The sequence below is a fragment of the Halyomorpha halys genome, unplaced genomic scaffold, assembly GCF_000696795.3.
Source record: "Halyomorpha halys isolate HHAL.00 unplaced genomic scaffold, Hhal_1.1 Scaffold812.1, whole genome shotgun sequence".
NCBI classification, from domain to species: Eukaryota; Metazoa; Arthropoda; class Insecta; order Hemiptera; family Pentatomidae; genus Halyomorpha; species Halyomorpha halys.
The window spans coordinates 143,892-149,819 of NW_027110061.1; the positions used below are offsets into that span (position 1 = coordinate 143,892).

The 5,928-nt window shown below is 27.3% G+C and overlaps 1 protein-coding gene across 1 annotated transcript in view; it reads left to right on the plus strand.

Moving 5' to 3' along the window:
• The first annotated feature begins 1,064 nt into the window (after nucleotides 1-1,064).
• The window catches only part of LOC106686361 (acid sphingomyelinase-like phosphodiesterase 3b), a 483,558-nt gene continuing 478,694 nt past the window's right edge, over nucleotides 1,065-5,928 (plus strand). The window contains exon 1 of the mRNA XM_014429614.2: nucleotides 1,065-1,228. The gene's annotated coding sequence lies outside the window, so the exon portion shown is untranslated. The remainder of the gene's footprint in view (nucleotides 1,229-5,928) is intronic.

Consider the following 5,928-nt stretch of genomic DNA (forward strand, 5'->3'; position numbering starts at 1 on the left):
GATCACAACTGTGAAACCTCCGATTAATGTTTAATAATCTGTACATTAAATATTTTTAACACTATAATAACTGATCTATTTTAAAATAATCTATTTTCAGGACTGTCTGTATTTTTAAAAAAACTGGAAGGAAAAAAAATAGAGTCATTTCCAAACTGAAAATGATATATGATTTGGCCAAGAAAAAAATCCATACCTTGAGTTATTAATCTTGAACTTTAATTTAAATTGTGAGAGAACAGATTGTGTCTTGCAAAACTAAAAATTTATTTAACTAAAATTATATTTGATAATATTTCTTTTTTTTTCGTAAAAAATAATAATGTGCTAATAAAACATCTTTAAGAATAATATAACTTACCCATATTTCTCCTAGTTCACTCCTAGTTCAACACTGAAAAATTCAATACATTATTAGTTCAACTGGTACTAAAACTATAAGAGTCAGAAACACTTTTTTACTACCAACTTAAACTTTGGACAATATAAAATTGTTATGTTTTTGTTAAACACTCATAATATTTGTAGTAATGTTAAACAATATTAATTAATTCCATAATAAATCCTCTGGCATAGAAATTAGTTATTGTAATTCTTAATATTTATATTATTATAAGGATATAAAAGAAAACTATAAGATTAAAAAATAATTATTTTACATACCGAGTTAAACATTAGACATTTGAATTCTTTTTTAATATTACTTAAATAATTTTAATAATAAGCCATATGAGTACAAACTAATATTAGTCATACAGATCTATAAATACTTACTGATGCAACCACTTCAATAAGCTTCAGATAATTAAAATGTTTATTGTTATTCATAACGGTTTATATCACTGCTAAAATACACTACATAATGGTACAAAATAAAGTTTAATATAAATATGATAAGAAAACTTGTGAAAAGCAAAGCAAAAGTTGACTTCCGTTTTGGAGTGATATCAGTGAAGTAATAATGCAGATATTTGAAATAGAACATTCTAGAACTGGTGGAGGAGGGGTCAAATCAGGCGCCAATATAGTCAAATTAGCTTCCCTAATCCTACTAGCAAAGAAATTCAGTCTGCCGTGGATCATGGATTCCGTCGAGTTATTAATCCTTTTGTTTCTAATTGTGTGGAACCTCTTAAATGTGATAGTTTTTATATATTCTAGTGTCAGTTAAGTGCTAAATTATTGTATTTCGTTTCAAAACCGACCTCGAGAAATGATAATGACGAATGTAAGTTTTAAATTTTCAATAATGCATGGACATATTGTTTATGATGGTTTTACATATTTCATTTCTATATTTTTGTTTTAAGTAAACATGGGGTTATGTAAAAATGATTATCAAATGTATAATTGAATTAATAGTTTTTATTTATTATAATTTATAATTTTATAATTTCCTACCTAATAATTTTCATTTAAATGGTTGTTACATAATAATTTGTTTTATATTTTATTTTAATTATAATTACTTATTTAAATATTTGGGTTCCATATTAAGGCTTTAATTAAAGCTAGAAATAAAAAACTATGTTTTAATTAGTAATAGAAATTGTTCACAAGATATACCAGAATATTTTTTTTTCATACCCTCCTGTCAAGATTTTAGTGGGTATTTGCTACATACATATAGGAGGTATGCTATATGTATAGCTGGGTGTGAAGGAATATACCAGAATATCTGCCATATTATATTTTTATGCCCAGCATTTATTCTCGGTTCATTGCGAAGTTTATGTTTAACGAGATTATAGACTTTATATGGCGTTTTTAGGAACAATTACCATACAAACTCTAGCAAATTATTTTTTTTTTTTGAGAGGGGGTGCACAAAAAATGGAAAAAAAGGTAACTTAAAAAAAAATTGTTTTCCTTATTTGATTTATAACATATTTTCTTGAACTTTTATTTTGATTCTTTGCTAAGTAATTTATTTAAAGAGGAAAGTTCTATCATTGTGTAGTAAGAAAATTTAGTCGATTCCTCCACAACAATTTTATTTTAAAAATCAACATGAAATATTAAGAAGAAATATGTTGACTCTTAACTCAAAGTAAGGTTACATCTGTCTTCTTAAACTTAAGTATAGCTTTTAGTACTACAAAACATGTTTACTACATAGCTTACATTGATAAATACATATTTAACTGCAGTTTTAATGTTGTATTTTAACACTTTCCTCGAATGTTATCATCTATCAACACCTTATCCCATAAAAGAAGCAATAAAAATCTAATATTCACCTATACTTACTGTCATGCTCCACTCATAATAGGAATTTTTACATTGGTGTCAGGAATTCAACAAATTGCTCTTTGGTATTAATATTGATTAAATTAAAAATGTCAATTTCTACTTCTTCTTTTACATAATCATGTTTGGTATCTGTTTGTGTTTTAGTTTCTCTGCTCAGTGTTTATTTTAATAATACATTGATTATCTTCTAAATTTTTATCCTACAATAATAATGGATAAAGCACCAAGATTTTAACTAGCCATGTTGCTTCCATAGGTGTTTTAAATAAGGAATATTTTTTTTTCATTTCTCCAAGACACATTGCCCCATTTTTTAACTTGTTTCATTATTGTTGTTGTATATGTTGTTTCATTATTTTTTACCACAAACAAGTGAGAAGTTTAGTATTAAAAGTTAATATATCCACTTATGGAATGTTATTATTTTTTTTTAAAAATGGCAATATTTCATGAGGTAAGCTAAATTTTTATTGAAAATGTTGGTTGGTAACACCTATTTGACATGGAAAAATTTATATTTTTAAATAAACTGGATATGTTTTGGGTGCAGTTAAAACATCATCTAAGATTTTATAAAACAATTTGCAATTCCTTGTACCTTTCACATATTGTGAAATTCTTTTTAATGCAGGCTATAATTTATTACAAGACATTGACCTAAATCGACTAGGATACTGTACTGAATTTGTATTGAAGTCTGTTATAAAAATAAAAACTACAAACACCAAAGATTCTATAAACGATCTACATATTATTTTGAGAGACAGATAGACCATTCACATTTCCAATTTTAGATATTATGATTAAACAATTTTTTTTGTGAACTTAGTTTTCCAATTTCCCATTAGCAGCCCTGATGAAGGCTAGAAAATCTAGCTGAAACGTTGGCACAATAAATAAGTTCTTTCAACTTCTTTGTGTTATATTCTAACCACAACCCCAACTATCTTCTCCTCATATATGTTATTTTTTTCTGTTTGTCCATAACACACAAATTTATTTTACATTAAGTGAATAATAATTTCCCCCTGATCTGTTTGGATACTTTCTCATTTAAGTAGTGATTTTTTCTAATTTTGATATATAACTCTCTCCTATGTCCAATGCCGCACATAGTATGATCAAGTGACTATGCAAATGGAGACAAATCATTAATCATTTATTATTTTCAAATTAACCTTGTTATCATTTGATTTCAATTTAAGGCAATGACTGATGTTTCGCCCACATAATTAATTTATTACACATTTGTAATAATATAAATAAAATGTATGGACAATAATAATTGTTATAGTAAGCTATAATTATTGTAATAATATATTGCAATGCTGTAATAATGTTTTCTGATATTCTGTATTTAGAATTTGAATCACTCGTGAATTCATCTGAATGAACATTAAAACTGATGATTATTTGAGTGTCAATACCAACTTCTATTATATTAACTTTAATTTTCATAAGGCATAGAATTGGGTCTCATAATAGATGAATCATGGAGATAATACCTTTTTTAGAAACCATAAAAAAAATATCTATTGCATTGGCATTTTACAGCTGACATAATTACCCAGAATATACTATACTTGAGGTAAACATTACGCTCTAAAATCTTGGTGAGATTTAATAGAGCTTTTATTTCCTGGTCCATCAAAATTGAGAAATAAACAATAGATGAGAGGTATTATGAAAAATAATCTAGAAGTAATAAGAATAAATTAATTATTCATTATCAATTATTAACAGTTGAGAATGGAATAGTTTTAATATCTTCAATCCGAGAACATTAAATTAAATATTGGTATGAAACAGATTTTGGTGATTACCTTTTCTTTTTTATTTCTAAATATGACTGCATTTGTTAGTCAAATCTTTTTTTCTTCCAATGCCCCTATTTGAAATTATAGCTTGGTATTTAAGATATGCTGTGTGTTGGGATTTTGTTTTCTCTGAAACTGGGTTTTATTTTAAAACATAAATGTAGTGGTTGAGGGTTTGAGTTTTGTAACTAGGGTTATTATGTGATAATAGATGGTGATGGGGGCACACCAACGGTAAGGGTATATTAAAATAAAAATACTGCCTATTGTTTTTATACTATTATAATACCTCGAATAGTAGTCAAATGTGTAAGAGGTTAAAAAAAAAAAAATAAATAAATAAATTCAGATTTGTATTCACTGCTCGTTCCTGAAGATGGATTTAAATAAGCCACACCCTCAATATCCTTGCACAAAACAGTCACTTTTGCATTCATCTGGTTAGTATATTTGTTTCTTTTTAATCCAGTAGCCTGTAACAATTTTAATATTTGAAATGTTAGAACAATGGGAGTACAGATAATTTGAGTCATCACTTTTAAATCCCCTTGCTATTAATCAAGCATTTTACTGTTTTATCACCTTAGTATGAATGCTGGGAAGTTAGAGGAAACACTATAAAGGAGGGGGCAAGCTGGCAGGAAAAGTGAAGCCAAAAAGGCAGGCATCCATGATAAAGAGTGGTAGTGGAGTTGGTACCAATTACTGACAGCCTTCTGTTTCAATTTTGATTAAAATGGTGGGAATTCCTATTAACCTCAACTTAAGCCTGAGCTCTGAGAGTTTGGTCTGCTTCCTAATTTTTGGCTTCACTTCTCCTTTGGAGGAGAGTGAGGTGTACGCTGATTATATAATGAAAACCAAGTTACTAAAGTTTTACTTACCAATTTTTCAAAATTATAAATATAAAAAGCAAAAATAATTAGAAACAAGAAGTTGTTTGAACTGTTAGTTCAAATAGTCAGGAGAAGAAGTTCATAATCAGTTGGTGGTGCTTATGTTTCTTTTCACACCCACACACACCCCTTTTTTATCTGTTATGTTATAAAACTCATTGTGTTTAGAGCCTTCCATTTTAATTATGACAATTAATTTAAAATTGATTGTATGATAATAATAAATATTATAAACAATTTCATATATATTTAAACACACACATAAATTTATCCAATCCAATTAGAAAGTGGTGAGGTTTAGATTAAACTTCTCTTTGTTAGGATTTTATACCAAAGCAATTTTACTGGGAGCTGTAGTGGTTATTCGCATTGGAAATGGAATGGAGTATAACTACATACTGTCAGCAGAACTTTGGTGTTTTAAACGACAATAGACTTTATTACTTGTTTAGCTCAGTTTATTGGAATGTACTTGAAAATCAATTAACTTTATGGACTCTAAATACTTGATTAGTAGTGGTATTTATTGTAAATAGTGGTTTAAGAAGAATTTAATACAAATAGAGGCTGTTTACTCTGATTTAAATTGTTAATTAAAGTTTATAACTCAAAGATTGGAAAACAGAAAGGAATTTATTCAACTACTTTAAGGTTTAGAAATTCAGTCTTGTCATTTAATCCTTATTTGAGTGTTTTAAAAGTTTGGTATATAGGAGAACTCGTTTTTGATCGCCTAGTGCAAAAATTACTTTATTTTTATATTACAAATATTACGGTGACGTTCGGAATTCAATATGAACTTGCCAAAACTGCCAGCCAGTATTATGTAAAAAAAAATTACTAATAAATGATGTTATATTTAAAGGCTAGAGGTGCCAACAAAAAAGCTCCAAATAACAGCATAATCAAATAAAAAGGATATATTTCCTCTTATATATTATAATACCTCACCTATGTCATAT